Source organism: Calonectris borealis, chromosome 1 (assembly GCF_964195595.1).
Source record: "Calonectris borealis chromosome 1, bCalBor7.hap1.2, whole genome shotgun sequence".
In the NCBI taxonomy this organism is placed as follows: domain Eukaryota; kingdom Metazoa; phylum Chordata; class Aves; order Procellariiformes; family Procellariidae; genus Calonectris; species Calonectris borealis.
The window spans coordinates 208,951,438-208,973,119 of NC_134312.1; the positions used below are offsets into that span (position 1 = coordinate 208,951,438).

Sequence of the window (21,682 nt, forward strand, 5' to 3'; positions counted from 1 at the left end):
AGTTATACTCCTGGATTGAAAATCAGTCCCTAGAGTGACTTCATGTATATCTGAAGTCTTTCTTAACAGCTCTGTAAGACTCCCAGATAAACTTTTGCTGCCTTTTCTTAAATCTTGCTATTCCTCCTATTTTTACCAGTTAATAGTTCTGGACATATCCCTACCTCCTCAGATCAAACACAGCAAAGAGGGAGAGAGCACCTATGTAGGTTTTTCCAAGCTGTTGTCGGACCTAGCAATTAAGTGCCTGGCTCTCACAGGTATTTTAGGGCAGCAGTAATGCAATCAGGCTCCTTATATTCCAGAGATAATGTCTGGATCTAAAACTCAAGCTTGCACCTAAACAGCTCCCTCGCCTGGCAATAGCAGGCTATTCCCTCTCCATCTAAGGTATTTGTGGCTTTCCACACTCATTTTCTGCCCAGCAACAGTTTGTCCCTTCCTATCTGCAGCAACAGTCTAATGTAAGCATCTTGCCCTGAGATCAGCAGCAGGAACTTATAGTGTGATTTACAAGGAAAAAAAGCCTATTCTTCAAAGATTAAAACTCCTTTAGATGCCTGACATTGGGCCCACACTGACAGCATCACACAGGGTGTAACTTTTAAGCCGTTTAAGCGAGACATGTTTTTGTTTTACAAAGACGGCACACAGTCTATTATTAATCTTTTGCATGAGAGACATGGCAGTTCCCCCGCTGTTATGCCAGACAATATAGTTTGATTGCTTCTGCCTCCTGTCAAGTCTCCAACTGGAAATGTGTAATATGAAATGAAGTGCAGCAAAACAGATAAGGATGTGCTGAGGTAGTTAAAACAATACTGGGGTAATTAAGAATTGGTATCTACACTAGAAACAAAATAAGCCCACGGTTTGGATGGTTTGATTAACACTGCAGGATTATAAGGCTACCGATGACACATACTCTGTACAAAAGTAGAAGGAGAAAAATCATCTTAAAATAGGAAAGTTTGACACTAAATGGTGCACACTGGGAATATTTAATTTATTTAAAGGTTTTCAGGAAAGATTCTCCTCCAAGCAGAAACAGAAATAGAAAATGGTTCTTGCAGCAGCTATAGCAGCAAGTTATACAGCAAGAGGCCACTCTGATCTTTTTGCTAACATGTACTGTATTGTTATTATACACTTAGACCTGTGGCAAATGTAGCAATAACGAAGGAGACTGAATGCCAGTGGCAGAAAAAACTAGCAGCAACTGACTACATAATACATGAGGAATTCCTCCTGTGCATGCCATGTTTTTTAAAAAAAGCCAAGAGCTCCTTCTTTCTCTGCACCAAAAAATGATGAAGTACTGCCTAGAAGAGCAGTGCTGAACCACAGATTGCTCTTATTAATGCTATATCATGCAACTTCAGAAAACAACCTGCTTTGCTCCAGAAGGCACCAGAATCCAAGCAGTGGAGTGAAGCTGACTGCTAGCTATCTGATCCAAAACTCCTATTCTTTTGCAGCTCTTTTAAGATTACATTTGCCCTCGGTACCCTGTGACCTTACAAGGATCGGTCCCCTCCTGCACCACTTTGACTATCAGAGACAGTCATTAATTCCTGAGTCTTTAATGCTATATTTACAAAGTAATGCCTCCTCTTTGGAGAAGAAATACAGTCTGTGCACAACTGTTAAGTTACACTCATAGCTGTGCAGTGTATGCAGTGTATGTGGGAAAAGGGGAAAGGGTGGAAGCACAGATTGCCATTGGCTTCGAATGGGATATATGTCCAATAAAGGAAACAAACTCTCCTTAAAAAGATCGAGGAAAAATGAATGAAACAATTCCCTCCAAAAGATATATTGCCTCTCTTTCTTCTCCCTCCTGCTAATCATGCCTTGTCTTGTACGCAGGCATCATCTCTCTTTTTGATGAGGGAGATATTAATGCAGTGTAGCCTCGCTCAAACTGAGAATATTCTTACTTTATTTCCCAAAGTGAATGTATCAATTGAACGAACTCGTCAACTGGAAATTGCTGTGCGTGAGCCAACCCCAGCTTTCTGTGTTGTCAACTGAATGATGCACATTGATGACAAGCTCGACAAAACAGGCCATTTCACAGTTGTGAGCTGCAGAGTGATTGAGCCGATGTAGATTTCCAGCAGTATGCTTTCCTAAAGAGCTACCGCTTCGCATTCCTCCCCTCGTGACACAGCAAGCGTTAGGGATGCTCTACCCTCATTCCTTCTGCGTGAAAAAAAAATACTGCAGTGTTTATTTCTAAATAAGGATTAACACCAGAGGAAAGCATATTAGTATCAACAGTGGTCTTGTGACTAGTGTACTGCTAGGAGGCTGCTTAGATTAGGTTCAAGGCTAAGCTCTGCTGTGCCTGCTGGATGCTCCTGATAAGTGTTTTACCTAACAGCTCGCTGATAAGGATCTGAGTTTGAATGCAGCCCAGGACACAAGTGCCCCAGTTACTTCTTTCACCTTAAAGGTTTGAGCTTGTTTTCCCATGAAAGTGCCATAATGTTCAAGCTATAGAGCACTCTGAATGTCTCGCTTGGCCACCTTTGCTGAAGCTGTTCCATTCTGCGTAGAATAATTAATATTCACAGGGACCTGAGAGAGTAGGGCTTGTAACTTGGTGATTAAGGTAGGCATCTGGAGAGGGGATAGGGTTTCTTGTCCGTTCTCCAAGGAGTATAACAGGTTTAATTTACTAAGTATGTGATTGAAAATTTAAGATGAATGCTAGGCAGGCAATGCACAATGATACAGCCTTAAATTTGGTCGTAACACTACTCAGAGACGAACTGCTGCGGTAAAGGAGCATCTTTACCACTTGTTTCTCCAATGTGGATCACAATGGGATTCTGGTGCCTTCTGAAGTGACTTCAAACTGTGATCAGTGCAACACTCCAGAGTAATCCACATTTTTGTAGTATCAGATGCAACCGCACAAGTGTAGTGCAGTGGAGTAACTTCCTCTAACTACAACTAAAGGAGAAGAATCAGGCAGCTACATGCTCCTTGGATACACAGAGGGTTGTTCAATCATTTAAATCAGCTCCCATTACATTGCTGGGCAACAAAGTCAGGATATGGCAAGCTTCAGTAGGTCTCTAAGATGAACAGAAACCTATTTCCAGTTGTTGGGATTTTTTTTTAATGATCTTGACACATAACACTTAGCAAAAATGATTCATTCAATCTTCAGAAATTAGTAGAAGATTCCCATTGATTTCAGAGGGTGACAGAAATTACTCACTCCAAACCATCAGTCTTCACCTTTGAGAATCAGTGATAAACTAAACCAGTCACACTTTTTAATCTAAACAATTTTTTTTGGCAAGTGCCGTTTCTACAGAAGTGGGGGGGTTTATGTGAAATTATCAATTTCGAAGCAGTTTCTATTAGGAAATAGTGAAAATCTTCCTCTTTCAGTATTCTCCAAATGAGAAATGTTGATTTTTAAATTCAATACTGTTTGCCATTTAGTGACAAAGCTCATATAAAAGAAGTTTAAATTGAAACAAAATATTTGGAACAGATTAAGGTAAAACACAGGAACTCATCTAAAATGAATTTATTTTTATTTAACAATTTGACAGAGACAATTCTGATCCCATTCATCTCCCTGCCCCTCAAAAAAAGCTTTTGTCCCACTTGGAATAAGGAAAACTTCTGTCCTGTTGGGAATAAGAAGAGTTTATTTCAAGATTTTCACAGACTGAAAAAAATATTTCCCAGCCAACTCTACCAAATAGACTACTGTGTCTCAGAGCTGTAAATACAGTTTGCAGATCTTGCATCTGTTTTTTGTTTACAATGATGGTAAGATATCTGTATAGGTAAGTCAGGTTTTCCATGACAACAGTGTGTACTTCTACATTTCTAGCTAGTGGTGGTTCTTGAAAACACAAGAACAAGAAAATACAGAAAAAGAACCTTACAGAAAAAACAGCAAGAATCTAAAGAGGCAGAATTAGGTAACGCATAAAGTAGCTGAGCTTGTTCAAGTAGGTAATTGTATTAGTATTGACTGAGTGTAACCATCTCTCTTTTCATAAACGAATGCTTTGCATGACTGGTTTTCTGTGAGTATAAAAGCATTGAATTTTTTCTTGGTACTGAATTTTATAGGAAAAAAAACCAACTACATAGATGGAGGTGAAGAGAGCTAATCCCTAATATTTTATATGAGAGGAAGTATGAAACATACATAGCAGTGAATCCAAATGTAACTAGAGATTATTCGAACTGCTGGGGTGCATAATCATGCTTATCTCCACTGGAAAAAGATCCAAAACCAGAACTCCAAATCTGAAGCCATCAGGAACATACTATTTTAAATACCCCCACCTCTGACTGTGAGCTTCCATGTAGGTCCAGTTTCAAAACAGAATTTCATGCCCATCTCACCTTTGTGAGATTGCTCCTGTAGTCCCTGCTCATGCTGAGTAGCACCTGCTCATGCAAGTTATTAGACTGAAGGAGAAGGGGGTAAGAGTATCTTCCCTCCTTCACTTCTTGCAACACTGCAAAAAAGTGCAATATATATCTTTGCATTATAAATATAAAACCTTGGGGGAAAAAAAAGAAAGGTTATGAACTTGGCCTCTGGAATACACAGGACTGAATTGATAAGAACGTCCATAGATGTAATATTAGATATTATATCCAGGATACAAGGTGGAGAAAGACTTTGGAATTGAACACAGAAAGAACTGCTGACACAAGACAGAGTTCCTTATGCTTCTCCTAAAATCTCAAAATCTGATATTAATAAATAAAAAGTTTTTTAGGCTGGAATTAAACTTGCATAGTTTTATGAGATCTTTACTGTCTAGTTCAATTTGCATGACAATATAACCCTCATATTCAGCGCAAGCTTTCGAGAAATGTGGTAGTTGGGAAGGTCTTTACGGTCAAGTCACAAGCTTCTTTTCAGTAGGAGGTAAATAGGAAACAAACATTCTCTTTTTATCATGTTATGTATCAAAATGTTTTATAGTGACATCACTAGTGATATCACTGGAACCAGCCGATCTACAGCCAGAATCTACTCCACTCCCCCACCCAACTGTAAGCATAAGCCCCCGACCCCTCCCTTCTGACATAAACACATACGTCACCTTACAGTCCGAGCCTGACTGATCTCTCTTCCTAGGCCCAAAGCTGGGTCGTGAACAAGACATCCCAGCCAGCCAGTCTGAAACCTTCACCCTCTCTAACCAGCAGTCCGTGCAATCCAGCATCTCACTTTTGATGGTTTTGGTGGAGGAAAAGATAAAAAAAAGTACATCTGTTCAGTTCTGCCCAGGCAAGTGAGGGGGCAAGGAAGAGAAAACTTCCTAATCAATTCAGGAAATCATCTGAAGTCCTGAGAGATGAGATTTAATGACAGACGTTGGCCTAATACAGAACTGCAAGTACCATGAGCAAAGCAAGGACTACGGACACAATTCTGCTCACTATGCCATGACCCACGAAGAAGGGAAACGCTTCACAGATCCATAGTTCCTGAGACCAAAAGGAACTGCAATGTCTCCAGCCCATAACCTCAGCACACAGGCTGTAAATTTCTTCCAGATGATTAATGCCTATTTTGTAAAAAAGATACTAACTCCTACTTTTAAAAAAAACTAAATTATAATGATCTACCACTTCCTTGTTAAGGCACCCTACTGTTTAATTATTCTCACAGATTGCATTTTATTTCAAGGTTGAATCATCCCACTCTGACTGAAAGCTTTTGGATTTTGCAATGTCATCAAACGTGAAGGCCCATCACAAAGAATTGTAGTGATATCTATGTCAAAAAAGCACAGGACTCATCTCTCTGCTAAATATGCTAAGCACAAAGCTGGACAGTACTGCCATGTGATTTTCTAATGTTACCTGGGGATACCTACACGCCCTTTAATTATATTCTTTTACTTCCCTAGTCACTGTAAGGTGATGATCAGGGAAGCAGGAGGAAGCAGAAGGCTCTGTTATGTGCCAGAAAGAATAAAGGATATGCTGTAAACAATATCTATGTGCCAAATGCTACTGGATCTTTCAACAGATCATTGAGCAGTCAACAGCCTGGAATTAGGCTGATTGTTTAGAGAAAAAGTCCTCAACTGAATCAGCCGTTCAGATATTTGGCTGCTATGATTTAGGAAAAATATAAAGAGCTCACAGCATTAATATGTTTATATACATAAGGGAGGCAAATTATCTGCTGAAAGTCATGGAACTGCACATTTAATGCTTAAAACTAAAAGCTTTCTACACTTAAGTTTCTCCAAAACATTTTGTCCTCTAACACTGGAGATGACATCAACAGCAACAGAAGAAGTTGATAGCTGGTGTGGGAATCTTAAAGGAAGTGACAGTAGGTGTTTGCCAGTTAAGTATATTTTTATGTCAAGAAGAAAAAATAGAAAATGTCAAACTGTACCTAAAAGTAACTACAAATCTGTAAACTAATAGAATTAACTTGCACTTGATTCTTTAAAAGTCTCAGTTCTTCCTGTAAATAGTCAACTTCCTTTGATTCCTAAAAGATCAATAGGAGTTGAAAGCATTTCCTAACTTGCAGGAAGTTGCTCAGCACTACACCATAGTGTTTATAGTGCAGATTTTGAAAGCCTGGCTGGTATGACAGGTTCTTCAGAAAGAAAGACATCTTGAAGCAAAGAAAATCTTTTCTCAAGCATACGTCCTCAGGGATTCACCATAAGTCACATAACTGTTGATGTATTTATGATGATTGAATGTGAAAATGTTATATGTAGACATCAACTTTCAAAACGGTTGTGATTTAGAGAGCTGCAGGTGTTGCTTTTGTAAATTTCATATAGTTCAGTGCCAAAAGAGGAGACAGCATGAAAAATTATAAGCAGATCTACTAAAGCATTTATATCAATAGTCTGTACTGAAGAAAGCTTTGTCAATGCCCGTGACTTATCTTTCCACTTCTGTAAAACATGGTACAGATGTAACTGTCTAATCTGACTTTTAGTCACAATATTTAGCTACCTGAAAGATAAAGTATAAAGTAACACTATACATTTCTGCTCTTTCAGTCTTTCTCAGCTTTGGAACTGTGAGCCTTTGAAAGCAGATGACATACTCAATTATTATCAAGTAAATTTTTTATCTGTCATTTGATCACTTGTGACAGCGAATGAAATGTAAAAAGACTAAACGTGCACTACAGAATTAGCCTGCAAAATATAATAGTTATTGTAGTGTATCCAACATACAAAATACAAATTATCTGTCAGAAGTTTCTGAATAGTATTTTTATGCTTTTCAGGTAAGATCAGCCGAAGTTCTGGTGATATCACATTTCTATAGTATCTTTCAGAATATTACACATCCTGTCCTGCTGAAAAAGAAATTCTGATGTCCTAGAGTCCTGGTTTAATCTGGAGTTCTAGGGGAAAAGGATAGTGTCTTAGTGTGTTTCAGTCTTAGCTGCAAATGTTCATAGATCAGAATTTCTCCTTGTGTAAATCAATATAATTTCACTGACTTCAGTGGACCTATGCCAAGTTAATAGCAGCTGATGAAGCCAGTCTTTTGTTTTCTGTCACAATTCACATTTTCTTCTAAACATTATTTCAGGCTCTATTCTGAGCAAACTGTTGTGACTGTGAAACTGTTATCCAGAGTTCAGAAGAAAAGACTTCTGCAGGATGGTGACAGTGCAAACCACTTCTTTTACCTTGTCAATATAGACCAGCTTTCTGTTTGAAGAACTTATCCCATAGTTTGTAAAGTCAGAAGAAAGCACTGTGATAATTTACTCTGACTTTCTGTATATAGAGCTCATCACAATTTCTGGGCTCAATTCTTCTGTGAACTACAGCAGTTTTTTAGGAAAGCATGCTGTCTCAATTTAGACATTACCAGTATTGCCACTTTTCAAGTCTGGATACTGGATCTTTATTACTCTCCCTATTTATTTGCTTGCATGTTTTTAATCTCATTCTTAGTGTGAATACGTTAAGCTCTAACTTTCATCTGGGATCCTGAGGAGTCTGTTCCTGAAGTCTTGTTCCCCACATAGGTACCTCCAGTTCACAGCTGATCTGCTCCTTAAAGCATCTCTTTGATACACTTCTTCTACCGTAGATTGAGCTCCAAGAGTCTCCTCTCCAGAAGAGAGAGAGTAATATAGTCTCTGGGACAGTTCAGAGTGTGACACATATCATGAAGTCATCTCTGAGAATACAGATTAAGAGCCATGTGGATTTCTTATTTTTCAGAAACTACCAAACTACTTTCAGACAGTAATAAGTAATGGTCACTTGTGTTCTGAGGTAGCTGCTGAGCTAGAAAAGATGGCATTCCTTATCCATCACCTCAGGTACCATTGTTACCAGGACAAAAAATTTCTGGGCCTTATCTTTCAGTACTGAAATTAATCAGAGTTTGTCTTTGACTTCACTGGCAACAGAGAAGTCTCATAAAATGGAATTCATCTCAATCCCGCTTTAAATGTCTAAATCTGATCTTCTACTTATGTACTTTTTATAGTCAGTAAAAGATAAATAGGCATTTCCATGGTACATCCCTCCCATTCAAAACTTGACAGATGAATATCACCTAGCTTGAATGTTTCAATTAACTGTACAGGAGATTTCCATGTTAAATCTCTCTACTTAACATGAGAGAAAGAAGACTGTAATGATCCGATTCAGGGGAGGTCCCAGTGGAGTATGGTATGAACAGAGAATAAGGAAAACAAGAGCCCAGATTAAATCTGAAGAAAGTGTGGAACCAAAAAGAAATCAAAGAAGGGCAAAGGAGTTCTTGAAAGGTAAAGACATCAGCAAAACCCAGAGGTGGAACTGCACAGAGGTGGGAAGGATTTGCTGATTTGGAGAAAAAGAAGTCCAGAACTGCTAGAGTCTGTGAAAATCACAAATCCAAAGAGACTCGACAAGCAATATTTGTTTCTTATTATCAGGAAATATTTTGCCAGTTGGGAAAGATATCATCTGGAAGGTTTTGCCACTGTAAGTTCTCAGGGAAGGCAAAAATTCTCCAGGGAAAAGCCCTTGTAGAGTATACATATATGCACCCATACAATTACATTTTGTATTTGAACTTGTAACTACTACCACAGTTATTGCACTTCAGTTACTGCTTATGTGTGATTTTTTCTCTCCATACAGACACATATGTAAAAACATATGTATTTATTAAAAGACTAAGCTGCTAGTGTTCACTGTGAGGGTGGTGAGACACTGGAACAGTTGCCAGAGAAGGTGTGGATGCCCCATCTCTGCAAGTGTTCAAGGCCAGGTTGGATGGGGCTTTGAGCAACCTGGTCTAGTGGAAGGTGTCCCTGCCCATGGCAGGGGGGTTGGACCTAGATGATCTTTAAGGTCCCTTCCAACCCAAACCATTCTATGATTCTGTAAGTAGGATACAACAAAAGGAAAAAATACTGAATTCAGTAATGGCATTTCCCGTCCTTTTACAGTACTACATATAAAATTTGTAAATTCTGAGCAGGTTTAAGGAGACATTACTGCACGCTGATAGTTCAACCTGAAAAGACTTTTTTTCTAGATTAAAAATAAAATAATAAAGATTATAATATAATCCTGGCAGCAGATTTTTACCTCTACATCCAAACAACGTGCAGGTTTATAAAAGAACAGTGCAATGTCTTAAAATGTGCACTGAACCTTTTACTGAGCTGTATTGCAGACTCCACTGCTACGATCAATACTCCAAACAGCCCTATTTTTCTTGGACAAAAAACATACATATATCTGACATTTGAGGAAACCAGGTGAATAAATCAATAGCTAAACAAAAATGTACTTAATCATATCTATTCTGGACAGATGCAGATTGGAAAATCCTATATGGTCCACGTATTGCCTTCTGCTTAAAGCTTGGAAATGAATCTGTGTTTCCTACATGGCAATGTCCTGTTGCTAGAGCATTGCTGAAGCTAGAGTGATTACAGTAGCAATTAACTGTGTGGCAGCATTAGACAGATTTATTGCTTAGACTCAAGTTCAGGTATAATTTGTTGTTAGAGTACTTTAGCACAAATACATAACTTAATAACCAACAAATTATGTACTTGGTGTCACAGCTTTACTGGAATATGTAGGAAAGATTCACACATTCACTTTAACCTTAAATCTAGTGGGCTTCGTTTTCTTACCTAGAGTCAGCCCAAGGAGGAATTTTATACACATACTTTATCTTTCCTTAATGGTTTTAAGCGGTGACCATTATTGGACATTTCTCATGGCATTGCAGGTGATCATTAAACATACATAATAGCCCTACTAAATGATTATACATAACTCTAATGCCAAAAATTTCTATGGTCAAAGGTACATTTGTGCACAGAACGGCTGCTATGCTTAAAGGTGGTCCTTTACTTGACATTATTTCATAAAGCCCTTTAAGATAACCACAGTGCGAGAGGTGTTTTAGAAAAACACAATTTTATTTCTTCTCTGCTTTAGCCCTAAGCGGTTCAGCGTTATTTGAACATCAGCAACAGCACTTCTTTACAACTTCAAAGTCAGATTCTAATCTCAAATTGGCAGTGCACCTTGAGATTAAAAATCTGCTCGCTACTGGAAGAAATACATGTTTTCAGCAGAAAAAAGAGCAGTAGGAGGTAACAACATCACAGTCTAATATCACTCAAGTAGAAGGTATATTAAGGTTACACTAAGGTGCCCGACATGAATGCTCTTACAGGAAACACTTTAAGAAAGGCATGAGGAAAAGGATGACATCGTTAAGCTTGGGAAGAGTTTTGTAGCTGTTACTAACCTGGAAGAAGGGCGAGATTCCTCCCAACTGGCCTTTTCAGCAAAAACCTCCGTGTCAGGTGCTCTGCAACCATGAAGCCCAGGTAACGTCTTTTAGTTTCAAAATGTGTAATCCTGAAAAGAAGAAAAGGCAAATAGACGTCTGAGGTCTTTTATTTTCTTCCAGTTACAGCTACTGTCTGTTTAGGAACACGGTGAGAGGTCTCTTCTCCTCAGTAAGAAAGAAGAGTATCTCTGTGGTGGAGCCAGCCTAAACCATGGAAACTGGGACGCAGCTACAGATGTTTTGGGGTCCTGCCGGTACAGAGGTAACAGTTCGGGCTGGGTGCGACAGGGTTCCTCAGCAAATTCAGTCCTCCCGCTGTCGCCAGTCAGCCCCTGTTCCTGGAGGATGTGGGGACTGCTCTCCATTTTCATTTTAGGCCCATTTTTGCAGAGTTTGATCAACTTAACAAGCGCTTCCATCCTGCTGATACGCAAGAAAGCAACTGCGGTTGTGATTTCACCTGTTTTGGCATTCTCCTTTTTAATTCACCAATAAATGCAACATCGCATGGCTTGGAGTAACGCTTTCCGTGCAGCACTGCATGAGATTTGCGCTTGGACTGCCAATGACTTCCACACTCGCCTCTCTAACCCCCTCCCGCGCACCTGTCCCGCACAGCCAGCGGGACGACACCTGAGGCGTCCCAGGCGGGAGGGGGTCGGGTGTAACTCACCCAACTTCACAGACACGCGGGGGTTCCCTTCAGGCGGGCACTGCTCGCTCCCCGGCGGGCCGCCGGCTCCCGCCCGCCGCGGCGGGCGCTGAGGGGCGGCGGCGCCGGCGCCTCGACCCTCAGCTTCCCGCGCTTGCGGCTGAGCTCCCCTCAGCGTCCCGCGCCGCCACAGGAGGCGGGCCGGCCGCGTCCCCTCAGCGGCGGCAGCGCAGCCGCGGCTGAGAGGGACCGGGGCGAGGCTCGGGGGCAGCGGGTCCCTCGGCGTGCGGCAGAGGGCGCCCCGCATTCCGCCAGAGCGGGGCCGGGAGGAGCCTCCGGCGCGGCTCGGCTCGGCGCGGCGCGGCGCGGCCGGGGAGAGAGGGAGGGAGCTGCCACGTCCTCTGCGCCGAGCGGCGAGGGAAGCCAGCCCGCGCCTCAGCCCCACGTGTGGCGGAGCGGGGAAGTTGCCGGCAGCCAGCTCGGACTCTGCCCCTCTCCCGCCGCTGCCCGTCCCTTCCCGTCCCTCGGGTGAGCGCAACTCCAAGTAAGGGCGCGCGGCGGCCCGCTCCCGCCCGCTGTCCCGGGGGAGGCCGGCGGGGCGGTGGGTGCGGGCGACAGCGGCGTGCTGGAGGCGTTGGGAAGAGAGCGGCGGGGAGCGCTGAGGGGCCGCGGGTCGAGCCCGCGGTGTTCCCGGGGGAGCCGCGGGACAGCGGGCTCGGCTCCCGGGCGGGCCAACTTCCTGCGGACTTGGGCTCCGAGCGCTCCTTCCCGGGGCAGCGGGAGCGGCCCGGGGTCTGGCGGCCGCGGCGCCGCGGTTAAAACCGGAAAGTTTTAAAAGCCCGTGTGCGGGCTGGGTGCCGCGGCGGATGAGCTGCCAGGCGAGCGTGGCGCGGCGGCGGGCGGGGGAGAGCTGCCGCCTCAGCGTGTGTGGCGAAGGGGGGGGCCGCGGCCGGCTCGGGGCGCCCTCCCGGCGTCTCTCGGCGGGGCGGCCCGCAGGGCGGCTGGCTCCGAGCCCTGAAACGAAACCCCGCCGCGGAGGAGGCCCGGGGGCGGCCGGGGCGGCGCCGGCCCCGCCGCCCCGGGCGGGGAGCTCAGGTGTGCTGCCGGCTTAGCGGGGCGGGAGGCGCGCCGCTGGGCGACGGCGTTGGGGTTGAATCGCAGCCCCTGAGAAGCACTGCTGAGAGATTAATGAGGAAAATAACTCTTAAAAAGACTCGCAGAAGACTTTCAGGTTTTGTGTTTTTGCGTTTTTTTCCTTCTTAATTTCGGTTCCCCAGTCGCGAGTACAATTGTGCTGAGAAACGACCGACACCTGTGTTTAAGCAGCCTATTGAAAAAAAGCATTAAAAGGTGACCTAGGAAAAAAAACAAGATAATCCGTTCTGAATGTAAAAATGGGGCTTTTGTCTGTTTTTTAAGCACCGTGCTTTCATTTGTGTGTGTTTTGTCCCTGTGATGTGCTGACGTGAGTTCAGTTCGTAGCTTTTTAGTTCTCCTTATTGTTGGTTACCTAAAAAAAAAAAAAATATTTCCTGTTATGTTTCTAAACCGGTTATGGTTCAAACTTTCTTTTAAAGCAGTAGAGAAAATAAATGTTCTCGTGTTACAGAGATTTCCATTCCGGGGTCCTGATCCTGCCTGAAATTTGTATAAGCTTTTTTATCGGTCTGTGTGGTACCACCCTGGGCTGGGACCTCCTGGGGTTACCATGTTTCTCTCAATTTTGAAAATGTGATTGTTAGTTATTTTTAGCTTTGTTAAAAATTTCCTCTTTGAAATGAACCAGAAGTCTTGTAGGAATTCCCTGATGCCCTGTTAAAAAAAAAGTGAAATGAGTTTCTCATTAGTACATTTTTAATAACTTTTTGCTCTCCCTTTCTCTCTTAACTGCCTTTTAGTGGCCTATTTATAACATACCGACCTCCTAGACTGAAGTTAAGAAGAAAGCTGATGCTAGACTGTTCTCAACCTTTGTAGGTAGAAATTTCCCTGATCTTTGTCGGATAAATGAACTGCTCCATGTCACAGCAATTTTAGCTGCTGCTTTCCCTCATGCTTTGTGGGAAACAGAAGGGACATCTACCAACAGGAATTTTTGGTGTAGTTGTCAAATACCCCTTATCACCTGGGAAACTCTAGGAACTCCCAGTTTCTTTAGTGCTTTTTCCAGCATGAACTTGCACAGGTCTCCTACTCTGCTCCTCGAGAGAATTTTGGCAGAGCTGTTGACCACAAATGCAGGGTGATACAGAAGAGCATGGACAGCACTGGCAGACATAGAATCATAGAATCACAGAATCATTAAGGCTGGAAACCTCTAAGATCATCGAGTACAGCCGTCAGCTCAACACCTCCATGCCCACCAAACCATGTCCCTAAGCACCTCATCTACACGTCTTTTAAATACTTCCAGGGATGGTGACTCAACCGCTTCCCTGGGCAGCCTGTTCCAAGGCCTGACTACTCTTTCAGTAAAGAAATTTCTCCTAATGTCCAATTGGCGCAACTTGAGGCCATTTCCTCTCATCTTATCGCTAGTTACTTGGGAGAAGAGACCAACACCCACCTCCCTACAACCTCCTTTCAGGTAGTTGTAGAGCGCGATGAGGTCTCCCCTCAGCCTTCTCCAGGCTGAACAACCCCAGTTCCCTCAGCCGCGCCTCATCAGACTTGTGCTCCAGGCCCTTCACCAGCTTTGTTGCCCTTCTCTGGACAGGCTCCAACACCTCCATGTCCTTGTAGTGAGGAGCCCAGAACTGAACACAGTATTCGAGCTGTGGCCTCACCAGTGGCGAGTACAGGGGCCCGATCACTTCCCTAGTCCTGCTGGCCACACATACAGAGATAAAGACAAGCCATTTACAGAGCCGGACATCTTCGGATGCTGCCAGGGTGGACATCGGAAAGCCCTCCTTCTAGGGAGTCCTTGGCATGCTTAACTCCCTTTTGGGATGTGATTGGTGTTCACAGACCGATGGGACTGCTTTGTGTGAGACGTAAGATATTTAGCAGTGGCCGCATGCCCACACCTGCTGTCTGGAGGCGGGACACCGCCTGAGCTTGAAGCTACCCCAGAGCATCAGACTTATGTGGAAATTGTCCTGTGTGAGGTGACAACCTTCTATCACACTCCCTAGCTGACCACTGGTTTGTTGCTGCTTGTTTGGAGGTGTGTACAGTAACAGTGAGAGAGTGGACTGTTTCCTCGCTGGTCGCTGCTATATCCGTATGCTAGCAAAATAATCTTGATTTTTTTGTTTTAATCTAATTGTGTTTTTCCATGCATTAAATATACAGTGAAATGCTTTTGCATATATGTAAGATATACATGCTGATTAGGTGATAGGAGGCTGGCTTATGGGACAGTAGATAGACTATACACTAAATCTTTTGGCCATGGCACTTAACGTGTAATGTAATGCATTTTCCTTGTTCGTTTTTGTTACAAATTTTCCTCCTCCATCATCTTTCTCCCTTGCCTGTTACTTTGAAGCCTGACAAGGCTTGTCCCGACAGTGTGTGCTCTACCAAGAAGCAGTGGTGTAGAGGAGCTGAAAGAATTTCTCCATGAAGAGTCGCAGGAGACCTGCCATGATTCAGCAGGTAGCACTGCTGTCATAGGGACTGCTCTCAGAGAGAGATACATTGATCTTTTACAGTGAGTTTGAGGGAACTGAGCACTAATTCTCTGCTGAATTGGGCTGGGGTTTGCTTTTACTGGTACAGCTGTGCCCCAGCTACTCCCAAAGCCATCTCAGCCCTTTGAGAATGGATCTGGCATTTCTTGATTCAAATACTTTGGTCCAGGTGCTCCAGAATAAAATTATCTCTGTCTCCGTACTAGTCTCTCCATCATGCACTGCAAGAAGCATCTATGGGTGGTTTGATGTCCATGATGTCCAATAGCAATTTCTGTTGCATGCCAATCTGGATGTTTCTGTTTTTTGACTGATTATGGAAATCCTGTCATGCTTGGAGAAATGTCCCGCAAAGAGATCTTGGCTGTTGTCTTCTCTGGAGCTCTCCTAAGGTTGATTGCTGTGCAGGGCCACCGGTGCAACAGCAAGGCTTCTCTGTAAGACCACAAGTTTTGTAACCAGGTGGCATTTTTCTCACGAGAGATCCTGAGGTGTCTCCATGATTGTGCTGTTCTGTGTTCCTCCCTTTTTGTTTTGTTTTGTTTTTTAATTATTGCAGTATCAGCTTTCCAGTAAGTGCTCCGTAAAATTGAGAAGTTACCTTCCTTTCTGCCCATTATGGGAAAGAGTTATGTTGACAGATGTGGGCTCTGTGAGGATTTGCTGAGCTCTTAATCCTGTTTGTGGCTAATAGACCATGCTAATGTGGAAGGGCATCTCTTTCAGTATATAAAGTTCTTAACTGCTTGCTACCTTAGGGAAATGTGCTGTAAAAATGCTGTAATTGTCTTAGCAGTAGTGGCAGGCCATGAGGTTGCAACAGCGCATGCCTCCTCCCCCCACTTTTGTTTTTGAGAGAAATTTTTAGTTGTTAAGACAAACCCTAAAATAATTGCCGTAGGCAATAGAGGAAGCAGGCTTTGTATGTTGAATGTGGCAAACAGCCAGAGATCAGATAGTTGAGAGCCCTTTAGGCACACAAGTATCTTCAGGGCATGAGAATGTGTGATAATATTCTCTTTGCTGTCTTTTGCGCTACTAGTGGTTTAGTTTAGTAGAGTTTTCTTGTCTTCTCTGCTTCGTTTGATTTCTTGTACACCGTTTTTAGTTGCGGGGTTTTTTTTTGTCTTCTCTATCCTGCTTCGTTTCATTTCTTGTATGCCGTTTTTAGTTGCAAAGAAGTTAGTCACTTCTTTCTTTCTTTAAAATGCGAGCTCTGTGCTTTTAGATGTCAATGTGACTAGAATTTTCTGACCACTTCTGTCATTAGAAGTCTCATAGAATTTCTCGAAGTGTAGGGCATGCCCCAATCGAATTATTCTGTATTGAAGTTCTGAAAGTAGAAGCATAATTTTATGTATATTAGCAACTTGGCAGAGACTTCTCTGTCTAATCCATCAGTATGCTGGTCAAAACTTAATCTAGAAAAATAGGGTGCAGTGATAGAATCGTAGAATCATAGAATCATACAGGTTGGAAAAGACCTCTAAGATCATCGTGTCCAACCGTCAACCCAACACCACCATGCCCACTACACCATGTCCCTAAGGGCCTCATCTACACGTCTTTTAAATACTTCCAGAGATGGTGACTCCACCACTTCCCTGGGCAGCCTGTTCCAAGGCCTGACCACTCTTTCACTAAAGAAATTTTTCCTAATGTTCAATCTAAACCTCCCTTGGCGCAACTTGAGGCCATTTCCTCTTGTCCTATCGCTAGTTACTTGGCAGAAGAGACCAACCCCCACCTCGCTACAACCTCCTTTCAGGTAGTTGTAGAGCGCGATGAGGTCTCCCCTCAGCCTCCTCTTCTCCAGGCTAAACAACCCCAGTTCCCTCAGCCGCTCCTCATAAGACTTGTGCTCCAGGCCCTTCACCAGCTTCGTTGCCCTCCTCTGGACACGCTCCAGCACCTCCATGTCCTTCTTGTAGTGAGGGGCCCAAAACTAAACACAGTATTCGAGGTGCGGCCTCACCAGTGCCGAGTACAGGGGCACGATCACCCCCCTGCTCCTGCTGGCCACACTATTTCTGATACAGGCCAGGATGCCCTTGGCCTTCTTGGCCACCTGAGCACACTGCCGGCTCATGTTCAGCCGGCTGTCAACCAGTACCCCCAGGTCCTTTTCCTCTGGGCAGCTTTCCAGCCACTCTTCCCCAAGCCTGTAGCGTTGCCTGGGGTTGTTGTGGCCGAAGTGCAGGACCCGGCACTTGGCCTTGTTGAATCTCATACAGTTGGACTTTCCCCTGCAGTTTCATGTGAGTGTAGAAAACACCGCTTTCCACCTCATATAATTAATATATGCTATTTAAGCACCTACTTTAAGCAGCTACTTTATTAAAGATGGGCACTACATTCTTGGGATCAAAGGAGTTACGTTGTGTAGTTTGCTCGTGAGATTCTTTGGGGCTGAAAATCTTCTGTGCAAAGTAACTGCTTGTGTTCGTGTTTGCTAATATGCAATATTGAAGGCATGTGCAAGATAGGGACCTTATTTCCATGTTAACCAAGCGTTTGGTGGAGGATGTTGATAAAAGCAGAAACCGGAGCTGGGTTTGTAGATGCAAGACAGAGGGTAAGTGATTTGTGACACTGACTTGCAGCATGCGAGACTCTTGATTTTTAGGTTTCTCTTGGGCAGAGGTTGCTAACAGTGCTAAAATACTTCTATTTTCCCCTTTATATCAAGTCCTGTCTGTAACAGTTGCAAGGGAAGGCTTCTTCTGTGACCATAATGTATTCTCTCTCTAATTGACTTATAAAAATTAGACACAATAATAGGGAGACTCAGTAAAAGGTCAGTCTTGAGGAATTCTTTTTTTCCTTTAAACAAGTGGTAACAATAATGCTGGGCTTTTCTCAGTCCTTTGCAGGTGCCTGTGGACTTCCTGAGGTGAAGGGACATAGAAAAGCAGTCTGACTGCATGCAGAGTGGGTGGGTTCTGGCCCACTCAGGTGGGTGTTGACTTTCTGCATTACGGCAGAAGATCAGAGTAGATGAGGGTACAAGTTTTTGTGAAATGGCCAGATGTGCGGTAGCAGGAATGCTGAAATTCATATCAGACTTACCAATGCCTGTGAACCAGGCTAGAACATGAACTCATGACTGGTGCCTTAATGCCAGCTAGCCTCTTATCTGCTCCTTTTCATGATTTTTATTTTATCTTGTTGTGATTGCACATGTCTTCCATTAGACTTTTTCTAATTATCCTTTAGTTTGCACTATAGTTCTCTGTATTTTTCTTTCCTTTTTATCCCCAGCTGTTCCTTGTCAGTTTGTCTGATTTTTTTTTTTAATTGCATCATTAGATTTTTTTCCTCCTGTGCACCCTCCCCATATCGTTTACAGTTGTTCTTCCTTTTTTCATCTTATATTTTTCCCCTTTTAACTCTTATCCTTAGAGGAACCAGTTTTACTCTTGGAGACGAGTCCTTTCTTATTGATTGCCAGCTGCTTTTATTGAAACTAATTTGCATTCTTTGCTCTTATTGTGCTAGACAGAGGACTAGTGATTTTGAGTAAAGCTCTTTCCCCAAAGGCTTTGCTCAGAAATTGTCTCTGTATTTCACAAAAAGAGTGGAAAATAAAGAGCAGCATCAGTGCAAAAGCTGCTTCTACCTAAACCAATGTGTTTGTGTCTTTGTCACATGAAAAGTAGAAATGTGGCCTGCCCTGCTGCAGGCACAAATGACTTCTCCAGGCTGAAATGAGCTTGTGGGGTGGGAGGAATACAGAATGATGTGGCCTTGTATTTACTTATATGGGCACCCCTGGCAGTAACAAACCCAATCCATTTTGATTGGGACTGTTGTATTGCCTTGGTGCTTTTGTTTACAAGCACTTGTGTAGCTGTGATTTTTTTTTTTTTTTTTTGACCATAGGCAGCTCTAAAAAAATATATTGAGAGTAAAGATACACCTCGGTTAAAGAGCTGAAGAGCCATGGCTGTGTGGTGGTAAACTTGGAAAAAAATTAAATCGGAACAGGTGGCTGGGGGGGCTTTAATGCTTGAAGTAATAAGGCTCTTTGAGCCTTATTAATTGTTAAATATAAAAAACTTGTGTTCAGGCCATGTTGATTTTGGGCTTTGTATCATGCTAGAGGTATGGATAATCATGATTTGGATGTACCAAACCTCAGGGTGCATATCTGTCTCCTCAGACTGGTTTCTGTTTATAAATTGGTCTCACTGTTTTTTCACCCAACATGAGTTTGGTTTTGTTTAACACCTTGGCTTTGTTTATATATTTAGAAAGGAGTTCTCTGACCATGGTACAGTGCTTAGTATCAGGTCTGGAGAGGAGGTGTGCTGTATAAATCTGTTATTAAAACTCACTGAAGTGCTTTGCCGCTAAAATGCGAGCTAGCCATGTTCCTAGCATGGCTGCTTACTGGTAGACAGATGTCAATAGCATCTTATACTCTATATAGCATCGTTGCATCATGAAAGATCTTGTGCATGACTTTGACACCCAACTAGAAGGATAACAAAAATAAGGAATTGTTCAGGTGAAGCTGCAGGATGCAGCTTTTAGTTACAAAAGCAGACCCTCAAATATAGCTTAGTTACATGACCCAAATAAGATTGAGGATCCCAGAGCCTTTTATTAGACCTTACTGGTACCACTATAAAATATGACTCTGAGCCTGCAGTCATGCCACAAAAATGGCAGGGAATTTACCTGTAGTTGTTTGGTTTTTGCAACCTCAGGTCTGCTTAGAAACCAATACACTTACTCTACTGTGTCTCACCATCAGCCCGCCCACTCAGCCTGCTTTGGCTGGGAGAGCATACAGTTAAACTCTAGCGTGGTTCAGGACAGAAACTGAAGGATAAACATCTGTCTTAAGTGGCTTGAGGGGTTTAGGTGGCAATGCTGCACAGTATCAGCAAAACTCAAGTTTACTGAATTGACACTGTTCAGAGGAGTGGCTTGTAGTTATACTATTATAATCTATTAAGTATGTTTGAAGGCTTGGAGATTTGGAGTTACTTGTGGTGAAGCATAGAGGAAAGGGGTGCATGTCAACTTCTTACCTAAATGTTTGAGTTTGATACCATTATTCAGAAGTCTTGATGCTGGTTCTTGCTGCTGAATTGAGATTATTTCAGTCTGCAGAGCAAGCCTTAGCCAGTTTCCCTCCATTGTTTAAGTCTTTCCCACAGTGGTAAGAGAAATATTTAACAGGATAGAAAACAGTGTCTGTAAAAGTAAGATTTGCTCTGAAATCTGATTGCCTGAACTATTTCTAAGTCTTTCACATTTCTAAAAGTTGAAGCTGACTTACTTCTTTCTGTTGCTAATTTATTTAGCGTGTTAACGCATTGTACAGTAATTTCCAACAACCACGCTTTTGCTTTTTTTTAAACGATATTATACATTGGGGAAGAGAAATGGAAATATTTGTATATGATCATTTTATTGTTTTTTCCATGTCTTCCAGCTATAGCACTGCCTTCCCGAGTGGAAGAAAGTGAGACCTTTCTGTTCTGTCCAAACAGAACAAAATGCAGAAGCCAATAGTAGAAATAGGAGTGAGAATCCATTTGACTTTTCAAATCCTTGCGTTTGTTAATAACAGAATGGGTTAGTACTATTGAACATAATGATTTCTTTCAAAAAAGAAAGTTAATTAAATTTAGTGTGTGCTTAAAGGGGAGCAAGGGGAGTTCCAAACACCCAAAGAAACCTGTAGGAATAAATCTTTGGAGAAAATTCAGTAACAAGCAGAAATATTCAAGTTAGTCTGTATGCCTTAACATTGATTTTTCTCCTGGACTAATTATGCCCCTCCTAACACAGATAGGGTGTAGCTATACAGTGCCTGGCAGACTGACCTACACTTCTCTGCCCACACTCAAATAATTAGACAGGAGTTGGATCTTCTCTGTAAGCCTTCTAGCTTTGTTATTTCAGTACTGTGCTCAATTTAAAATGTAGTGCTGAGAGACTGGCATTTTTTAGCTTAGACACAGCACCAGTCTAACAAATCACTGCACTTTTTGAACTGGAGCTGGTTTGCACCTGATCCTCTCTGAACAGGAGTGAGGAAGACTGGGTCTGCCTGTGGTGCACCACCCCGTTATGCCCCATGACTGGTTCTGGTAAATGAAAGCTGTTGACAGCTGGCCTAGCTGTTTTTTCATGTTCCCTTCTTCATTCTCTGTGTGTGCTCCTGAGATGCCTAACTGCCACTGGGAGGTTAGTCTCAGCTGTCCTTTGTGACTTTGAAAAACTTCTGTGGGGTTTTTGGGAGGGGTGTCTGATTTTTGGTTTTGTGGGTTTTGGTGGGGTGGTTGTTGTGGTTTTTTTTTTGTTGGTTTGGTTTGGGGTTTGGGGGGATTTTTGGAAGAAGGTATCTGTGTACTTGGTGCTTAAATTTTTAATATCTGGATGTGTTTTCTTGGCAAAGATTGGTTTTCCAGTGCCTCTTGCAACAGTGAAAAGAACCCACTGGCCCCTAAAGCTTTTCTACTTAATGCACTTCCTTGACCTTTTCAACCACTTCGTGCTTTTGCAAGGGTATAATCCTGGATATTTTACATAGCCCATGTTGCTGAACTAAATC

At 42.8% G+C, this 21,682-nt stretch overlaps 1 protein-coding gene across 1 annotated transcript in view; it reads left to right on the top strand.

Moving 5' to 3' along the window:
- The first annotated feature begins 11,851 nt into the window (after nucleotides 1–11,851).
- Nucleotides 11,852–21,682, top strand: part of SMCO4 (single-pass membrane protein with coiled-coil domains 4) — a 30,857-nt gene continuing 21,026 nt past the window's right edge. The window contains exon 1 of the mRNA XM_075140134.1: nucleotides 11,852–12,017. The gene's annotated coding sequence lies outside the window, so the exon portion shown is untranslated. The remainder of the gene's footprint in view (nucleotides 12,018–21,682) is intronic.